The 10,334-nt window shown below is 35.6% G+C and overlaps 1 protein-coding gene across 3 annotated transcripts in view; it reads right to left on the bottom strand.

Annotated features, from left to right (window-relative positions):
* Nucleotides 1-5,391: 5,391 nt before the first annotated feature.
* Clbn (Nuclear export mediator factor NEMF homolog Clbn) overlaps nt 5,392-10,334 on the bottom strand; it is a 54,994-nt gene continuing 50,051 nt past the window's right edge. Inside the window, exon 17 of one of the 3 annotated variants that reach the window (XM_069832605.1) lies at nt 5,392-9,552. The gene's annotated coding sequence lies outside the window, so the exon portion shown is untranslated. The remainder of the gene's footprint in view (nt 9,553-10,334) is intronic. The other 2 variants (XM_069832606.1, XM_069832607.1) reach the window with 2 other exon arrangements.

Here is a 10,334-nt window from a genome sequence, read left to right as displayed (position 1 = left end):
ACTGTCTCATTGGACAAAACATAAGAAACATACAGTGCGAAAACAAAATTGTTGTTGTTTTCTAATGCTAGGCGTTTGACAATAAAGTCATTTGGCCTCTTGCACTCCATTATTTTTCAAAGATATTGTCATGGTCAGCCACTGAAGCACAGATTTTGAGGTGTTCCGAATCCATTTCTTGATTTGAATTGCACAATGGGCAGTTAGGGGACTGATATATTCCAATTCTATGCAGGTGTTTGGCCAAACAATCATGGCCTGTTGCCATCTAAATGCAGCTACAGACGATTTGCGTGGTAAATCGGGAATTAACGCGAAAACAAAATTAAAATTAGAGAAGAGAACAAGAAAGATCACAAAAGAGAAACATAGGAAACGAACAAAAAAGTGAAATTAAGAGCAGAGAAAATAATAGAATATAATAAACACAGTAAACAAACAGATTAAACATTTGAACAGAAGTTCTTTCTTCTTTGGAAACAAAATACAGGTGGTATTTTAGAATGGCAAGCGATCCTCTGATAGCAGTAAGGGAAACATCACGAGTGAAGTCATTGTTCAGCTGGAACTTCTTGCAGAAGCTGACAAAAAGCGAGTTATTGTCCCTAGCTCCAACCATTAGCCATACAACTTCAATGTAGATAAGGTGATATTTCTAAAAATAGTACGGAACTGTGGATCCATATATTCTGCATTTTTCAGCGTGGACTTTAACGGACTGATGCTCCTGTGCTTCGAACCTGACTGTCGTGTCGATAATGTAGAGCCTGGTGGAATGGTAAGCATGTCAATTCACCAATAGAATCCCTCTTGAGAGATGTCATGGACTTCTTCGTGCACAGTGAGACCTTTATTCCTCAAGGTTTCGGAAATCATGGATCTGATTCTGTGATGTCTAGAGTTTCGCAGCGTCTCGCTAAAAGAACGGGCACCAAAACGTGACCAAGAGTTTCAATCTCACGCAACGACGACAGTGGTTTCCGTCTTGGGACCTTCCTGGTACAGCACGTAGCAGACAAAAATTAGCTGTCATTTTAAGAGCTAGTCTCCATTCACTGCTAGTGAGGCGATCAGGTTGTCGGATCCATTTATTGGCGGGAGTGAACTTCTTATAGAGGATGACGCCTCTCCCTTTCTCATTAAAAGAACACCAAGATTGAAATGCTCGTTCCCCGAGTTTTTTTTCTCCAATTTTCACACATGAAGTGAATTAGAAGATATGCTCTGAAATCTAAGTTTATTTAAACAAATCCCTATTTCATTAGACAAGTTGCGACGAGAGTTTCCATGGATGTTTAGGGATCGTTATAAGCTCTGACACGCATTGATATGCTGCAAAACAGCCTTCCAACTAGAGTTAAATAGTCCCAATCCCTTGTATTTTCTGTCAGCATAAAGTATGTTGTTTGGCATATCGGTGGGAAGCTGGAGTATTTCCTTCAACGTGGTTTTAATTAGAACATCGGCATCAGAAAGTATTAGCTATTAATTGAAAAAATAAACAGCGCTTGGATTTGAAAGGGGCTTTAGCCCCATTACCCACCCACTGACATTGCACTAATTCGTTTAATTTTCGCGTCTTTTCTCCTGTTTTAGTTTATCTAATGCTTGGGGCGCAAGAAGTGTACACCAAAATTCACTTGAGTTGAAAAAGGAAGGGTTTTAATGCAATTTGTCGTAACTAAGTATGAATAAAACAAAAACGATAATTGTGGCGTCACCTCTGATTGAGGTTCTGGCTGATATGTAGCCTGCATCTATTATCAGGCAGTATATCTCACTTGACGATATATGTCAGAGGAAGAACATTGTTTGTATGCATCTGATTAGTGTAATATGTAGCTAATTAGCGATATAATGCAATAGTGGGGGAAAGGAACTGGTCCCATTATCTCCTGGCCTAGATGCCTCATAAGTGGTGCTTTATTAGTATCACTTGTGAGGTTCAGATGTCTTGGGACAGTTGAGGCGTTCCCTGGAATAAAAACTTAACGTACATTACGTCTTTTTTCAATTTACAGCATATATTGAATATTTAATAACACATCTCCCTTCTGACAAAATATTATTTCCTTCCAATAAATATAACGCCCTATTGTAATAGGTATTTGAATGTTGTTCTGCACAATGCTGTTCCAGTTCTAAAATATTTGATGCACTGTAACTCAAATTCAATATTCTGTAGTTCAGTTCTTGTTCCAGATAACGCCTCAATTAATCGATCTTATATATTTCGATATGTTGTCGAAATTTTAGCCATTATGATGGGCCATTATTTGACGTAAATTCTTATTTCCGCTGCTAGAATCTCGTTCTGCAGCCTTTGGTGTAGGCTACATAAATTGAGCAACGAAAATGACATGACCACATACCATTAAAAGGAATCCGAAATTAAAAACAAACACTAAATAATCCACTTCGCAAGTTGTCACGTAAAATGGCTGAAAAGCTGTAAGTAATATTTAACAGCTAAAATGGCGACATTCCATAAAAAAAAACAATTCGAAAGTAAAATAACGGTAAATAATATATTCCGCAAGCTGTCACATAGAAATATTCAAGATAAATGCTTTCAGAATAGTTTAAAATTATTTGCTGCTTTCGACAACAACTTATTACATTCATTTTATAAATATTTTTAGCATTATCTATAGGTTTCAACTATCACATGAAACAAGACAGGATGAACACGCGAGAGTTAAGAAACTTTATTTTGAAATTACTATGATGTACCAAGTACATATTTCCGTGCAGGATTTCTGCATTACCATATGGTGAAGAATGGATAGAAACGAGAAAAATTCTCTCCAACACCGGGACTTGAACCTGGGTTTTCAGCTCTACGTGTTGATGCTGAAAACCCGGGTTCAAGTCCCAGTGCCAGAGTGAATTTTTCTCTGTTCTACCCATTCTTCACCATATGGTAATGCAGAAATCCTGCACGGAAATATCAAATGTACTTCAGTACATCATAGTAATATGATACGCGTAAGTAATCACTTCGTGATTCAAGACGGTGTTTATTCCGTCGGATCCCGGCCACTTACTCGTAATGATGCACCTCTGTACATAGTGTGTTGGAAATTGTGCCACTGTCACATATTCTGTGACACAGTACATGAGGTAGGCCACCAAAGGGGAACAGAGAGGTAGAACTTAAACTGAGAAGGATTCAGTCCGACATCGGAACTAGAATCCGGTGTGGCTTAGTGGATAAAGTGTCAGCACGTAAAACTGAAAACCCGGTGCCAGAGAGAAATTTATTTTGAAAGTAAACACTCGTATTTTATCTCTTAAGGAACAGACTATATAAATAATAATTATTGCCGATGTATGAACATTATTACATAAAAAATGTAAGACATAGGTGTATACTATGAATCAAAGTACCAGTGACTTTTGTAATGTACATTGCCAGGACTACTACGAAACAGTCCTTTGACTACATGGCATGTTATGTATTTTCAGCATGACTGAGCTCCTTCTCATTACTGGCACCATATGACGCTCATCTCAATATCAAATCTCCTAACTGGTGGATTGGTCGTGGTAGTACTGTTCCCTGGCCATCAAGACCTCCAAACCTCAACCTCTTGGATTTTTATTTATGGGGTTGGATGAAGGGTAGAGTGTACAGAAGGAAAGATAATACACGAGACAAACTCCATGCTCGTATAATGGCTGGTGTTGTCAGCATCAGGGAATGTCACAATGATCTTCAATGAGCACAAGATGAAAAATGTATTGAAGTGGACAGTGGAATTTTTGAGAATGTACTGTAAAATTTTTGTCACTTGAAAAAGAAATATGATGTTGAGTTGTTTTATTCAAACAGTTCCAGCTCAACAACCGTTTGGTATAGACTACATATTCATATGAAGATTTTTTTTTTTTTTTTTGTTAAAACTGCCAATACTATTATCTCCCAGAATATCGATCTTTACTTCTGGGATATTCTGTATTCTTATCTCAACACTTCCTTTTTCTCTTCCTATTGTCATGAAAACTGTTTTTCCAAAATTAATCTTTAAACCCAACTCTTTCACATTTTCATTTCAGCTTGTTAATCTATTTTCTATTTCTTGGACATCGGAATGTCATCTGCATTGATAAATATTTTTAAATGAGATCTTTTATTCTAAGAGATAAGGGAGGGAATTGGATAATGGTAAGGACTTCAAAATTCATATAAGAAAACTAAAAGCAATGGGAAACAAATCTCAATTCATCCAAATTAAAAATACAAATATTTATATCTCACGACAATTATAAAAAAAAATGAGTTACTACTCTAAAAATTTTATTAGTGCTGTTCAGCTCTAAGAAAGTGTACGAAGTTACATATTCACATAGTGCACCACCACTGGGGCTCGAACTCAGATCTTCAGTTTAATAGCAGACAAATTGACATAATGCCACAGGATAGCACCAGCGAATAGGGTTTATAAAGAATGGACACTGAGCGAATTTTCCTGTGTTTTGTTTCTCTGTGCGCCGGCGTTTAGTTCCACTTTCAAGCGCTAGAGGTTAGTGTAATCGAGCACACGCTAAGATAATAATTGAGTATAGAGTTGAGACACAGGATCCAAACATCGCCTACCTTATTGCATAATCCAGTAACGCTTTGCTTCAAATAAATTCAAGTTAACAGCTTTTCCTTATTTCTCAGTGACAAACTAGTTGTAATAATATTTTTTTTATATTTCAGATATCATAAATTATATTATAAAATAATATAATACATTATAAAATTAAGTACCGGTATCAAACTCGTTTAATATTTGTATATAATATAGGTATATGGTTTTACTTCTCATAAGAGTTTTGTTTTTCCATTTTCAGGACTATCAAATCATTACATATTTTAATTGTTGTTGGGGTCAACGTCTCAACTCTCATTAGACATTACAGTTAATGACGGATTTATTATTTTATGGATCCAATTTATTTAATTTTAGTACATAATGTACCTAGATGTATTAATTATATGTGTCATATTTCCGCTGTGTCGACTGCTAGCTGGTGTGATGTCAGCGTCAACTCTAGGGAGAAAGCAGAATTTCACACTCTAGCTGGCTTGAAGGTCATTGAAATCAGTCCGGCTAATCAAAGGTACCGACGCAAAGTGTCCATACTTAATTACCTATACGCTGGTAGCTCTGTCGAAGTGGTTCAGCTTCGATGAGCTACTTCTGAAAAATGGTAATGATGAAACAATGGAATGACTCTAAATTCATTGTCCTGCTAACTAGATCTCAATCAAATGGATTTTAAAATATTTAAAGTCTAGAGAGAGTGCCCAACCATTTTTTTGGCTAGCTATGCACTAAATGATCCTTCAGTGTAATTCGAACCAGCATATCGGTATTAAATTCATTTCACAAAACAGGATAGTTTCAAATAAGTTTATTTTATTTACATTCGTTTTATTACAGAGAACATATTATGCTGAAGTATTAGATGAAGATATTTTATTAAAAAAATAAATCACTATATATTTATCATCATATTAACTACATTGTAACAAGTAGCAACATTGTTTCTAAATCAATTTTCATTTAATTAAAGTAATATTTCCTAGATTTACAAAGATTTAAGACAATACAAATAATCAACCAATCAATCTTCTTAATGTATCCAGCTGTTTGCTGACAACATAAAGTCCACTATAGTCCACTGTAGTCTATTCAGTTTTTTCTTTTCATGAGAAATGAGGGGTATTTTAATCGGTGTTCATTATAGATGCCTGTTGCTAGTAGCCAAAGTTGGGGTGTAGTCAATATATACTGCAGGGCTGTGTCTTCTGCAACTGGTACTGATGATTTTAACACAATACAAATAAGGAGAGAAAACTTCGGTTATTAGCATGAGGTGTGTAGAGAAGAAAAGTACATTAAGGGGACACTATACTGAAATTTCCAAGCTCCATATTTTTAAGGGTTCACAATAGTGAAATCAATAACTACCACACTTATCTGGTTAATAATGACAAATGTACAAAATTGCATCTGCCTATGATAAGTGGTTTGCATTTTATAATATTTTATTAAAATATTGAATCGCTTTATATAAAAAGTTCCTTGCACCACAATTTACATTATTCTTAACTGTTGTTCACTTATATGGATCCTTATATATATGGGATCAAAACTTATTATAAGGGTTTGCTATAAAATTAATCGGTAAATTATTAGATTTTTTTATTATAAAAGAATAAAAAATAAAAATATTAATAACCATAAATAATTCCTAGTAATTTAGCGATTCACTGTATAGAAAAACCCAACAGTAATGTTTGTTCCAATGTATATAAAGAATCATATATTTTTTTTACTTAGTTATTTAACGACACTGTATCAACTATGAGGTTACTTAGCGTCGATGGGATTGGTGACACCAAACAAACCCTCTTTCCTTCACTAACAATATTCTTTGCACAGTTTTCAATCCCACACCACATGCTTCTGCAGTCATTTCTAGCACATTGGCAACATTGCAGCCAGCATCAAGATGGCCGACAGCATTCTGCTCGTCAACGTTTTTAAAATAATTATACACCTTAAACACTATTTTCCGCTCCTGCCTGTGTAATACTTGTCTTTTTACAGTCTCTTCTTCCATTTATTTATCTTACATACACACAGTAAATGTTAGTTTTACTTATTCAATGTATTGAAACACTCACATGTGAACAAACGAACTCGGGAAATACTTGTTACAGACTGATTCTGATTGATTCTACTGTACAAGCTTGTGACGTCACATGCCAGAAATGCTACGGCACATATAGCAGCTGACCGCCTTCCGAAAGGCCGTCTAGTCTAATAACAGGGGTCATTATTATTTAAAGAGCTGTAAGTAAGGTTTGTTGGAATGCAAAGAGAAAAGCAAATTCAGATTGAAACTTTACCTTTTTTTTTTGTCCCATTCATAACATTACCAGCAACTTTTATTTAATTATTTTGCTAGGTGAATATATATATTTTAATGATCTTGGAAAAATGATTTATTATTTTTAAACCTCCATTTTTTCATTAATATCGATATTATAATTCTGACAATAACAGAAGAACAGAAAATGTTTGATTTAACAATTACCACAAAAATGCTTTTCCAATTTTTTGTCTCACCCATAAACAAATTCTATAAATATTATTTCAAATGCATTAATAAAATTTAAAAAGTTTTAAAAGCATGCTTTATGTAGTGTAATACGATTCATTTCCAGAATTCAAACATGAACGTTACATCAAATAATATAATAATACCGGACAGTTGTATACCAGCAGCATTGACGTGAGTGTGAAATATCGCAGACTTGACATCTAGTGGAGTGGCATGGAATAACATCCACAAATACAAATATTAACATAGCGGAAATGGGACTATTGTTTAAAACTGAGGTACTAATGTAGGATAATATACGAAACACTTAAGAAATGCATATCTAGTCTTTCAGGTAAAGCTCCCTGTAAAGCAGATTTGAATAATTCCAAGTCACACAGAGATTGTGTGCACTCAATGTGGGTCTCTGGCGTTTTGTCAGCCCACGCGAGTTGTGTGGATATAAAGGGAAAAGTTGAGAGGTGTCGGGTGGAGTTCCCGGGTAGCTCAGTTGGTAGAGCGCTGGTACGTTCAACCAGAGGTCCCGGGATCGATACCTGGCCCCGGAACAATTTTTCCCTTGAAATTATTCACTTAAGAAATGTTGAATAGTATTGTATTTAATGTAACATTATTTTATATCAAAGCTGCATATTATGAGAAATATTGCATGCTTCATAATATTTTCAATTAATTGTTGCGTATTTTTTCTTTGCTTTAGTGAAACAAAGTTAATTCTGACATGGAGAATGATTTACAATAACGCTTTATAACAATAAGACTTAATTTGCTAAAACCTTAAAATTTCCAATATATTTTAACTTCTATTCATTTATTAGGTCTAAATAAAAAAGCTAATTTTTATTGCTTTATCACCACAGAGACAAAGGCATTAGGCCTAATAAAGAATTTTGTTGACTTACGTTTTATGAACTGTCGAAAATCGAAAGTACGATTTGGAGCAATTTATAATGCTGTAATTGTGGCAATTATAAACAGCACATATACACCCTGACATTTTAACACAGCACTAATTAATAAAACTATTAACTAGCCCAGCAACAATATACATTGCAGTTGATTACAGCTTGTTTCACGAGTATCGCCACACCTAGGTAGCAGCACCAGTGTCATTCGTGTGCAGCACTGCTAACTATCTGGTATTATTATAGTAAGGTATTTGGTTACATTGCATTATTTAAAGTAATATAGCAATTTAAAGTTAAAAAACCGAGTAAGACTGTCCCCCCCCCCCCATAATTATTGAATGGCCCTATCCTACGTGCCAGCCATCTTTACCCCCAAAGAAATGCCTCTGGTACTCATTTCTGTTAGAGACTGAGTACGGTCATAGTACGACTGGAAGGATTAGCTCAATGGAAAAATCCATGACCTCATTGGGAATCGAACTCACGACCTTCCAACTTGCAGCGTTATGTGTTAACCGCAATGCTACAGCATGCCCCCAATAATTATCAACAAAAATAATAAAATAAATATGTCAGCATATTTACATATTCGTCAGTGGGATGCATCCACCTTGAGACAACCCTGCATACCCATGGAAAGAATACCAATGATATAAGTTATATTAGTATTTGGTAGGTTAAATACCAGCATAATTCACCAGAGAAAACAGTGCATCATATAACAGTTGCATCAGTTTCCATGTCCCACGCCGTGACGTCACGGTCTAAGGCATCCTGCCTAGGACTCGCGTTATGGAATGCACGCTGGTTCGAGTCCTCATGGGGGAAGAAATTTTCTCATGAAATTTCGGCCAGTGTATGGGACCAGTGCCCACCCAGCATCGTGATGCACTTGGGGAGCTACGATAGGTAGCGAAATCCGGTTGCGAATACCAGCTATAACAGCTGGGTGGATCATCGTGCTAACCACACGATACCTCCACTCTGGTTGGATGATCGTCCACCTCTGCTTTGGCATGTGGGCGTGAGCCCAGCAGCCGGCTGGTCGGTCTAGGCCCTTCACGGGCTGTAGCGCTACGGATTATTATTATTATTATTATTATTATTATTATTATTATTATTATCAGTTTCCATTAAATCATACTTGAATTCCTGAGCCAGGGTGAAAAATTGAGATTTGAACACCTTCAACATGACGAAATCTTTTATTAAACTTGTTAAGCAATAAATTTACATTCACTAACAGGAGAACTATTGATTCCAGTCAAATTAAAAGGAGAGTTCGTTATAAACACATTGTTGCTTCACAGACAGATCTTGGAGGCAACTTACTTAATAACGGTCAGCAAGAGGAATTTTCCATTGTTACAGGTGTGCTTTCTTTGGTGTAGCATTTCTGGAGGAATACAACACGAATGGTTGAAAAAAACCCGTATTGTTGCAGATACGCATTCCAGGATTCATAAAGACTCCTCCTATCACAGCTTCATGGGGTCTTCGTTAAATCAAGCTTGTTTTACTATTAAACGGTAAAGCAAAACAATTTCTTTATTTCTTCTTCAACATATTAACATCCATTAAATGATGGCTGGAGGAGTAGAGAGAGGAGAATAAAATATATTTCAAGGGAGTAAAATATGGGGTGGGACATATTGTCAAGAAAAAAATTACCATGACAGTACTGACTACAACAAAGTAATTTCAGAAGGCCCTAGAATTTCGTTATACTGGTATAAAGGCTGGTTCACAATAAACCGGAAACGAGAATCGGAACGAAAACTGTAAAATTGTTAAAATGTGTACATTTAAATGTGAGCATTCACAATTAATGAAAAGCTTGCCGGAGCCCGGGATCGGGAACGGAGAGTTAGCCAAGTTTCAACTTTGGCATTCATGTTTCCGATCACAGCCCACTAGATTCATTCTATTGCCATCTAAAAGCTATTTTGTCGTATATTTTGTAGCAAGAAGACCATGACGTAACCTATGCATTATTTTGTTCTGTGCTGTGCATCATGGAGCAAGTTTTATTTGATGAGATTCTAATATTGAGTGTTGAGGAAAAGCCGCACGTTTACGATAAGCGGCGCGCCTCGTATAAAGATGATAAAATGAAGAAGAATACGTGGCTTTCAATAGCTGCATCTTTGAACACCGATCGTAAGTGAATCATATTTTATTACTGTATTGGTTGTATTACACACTACATATTCACGTTCAATTCAATAACTACTGTTGTGTTCATTTTTGTTCTATTACAAATGTTTCTTCTCTAATTATTTTATATTATGGTAGATTTAA

The sequence above is a fragment of the Periplaneta americana genome, chromosome 8, assembly GCF_040183065.1.
Source record: "Periplaneta americana isolate PAMFEO1 chromosome 8, P.americana_PAMFEO1_priV1, whole genome shotgun sequence".
NCBI classification, from domain to species: Eukaryota; Metazoa; Arthropoda; class Insecta; order Blattodea; family Blattidae; genus Periplaneta; species Periplaneta americana.
This window is presented reverse-complemented; position numbering and strand designations above follow the sequence as displayed.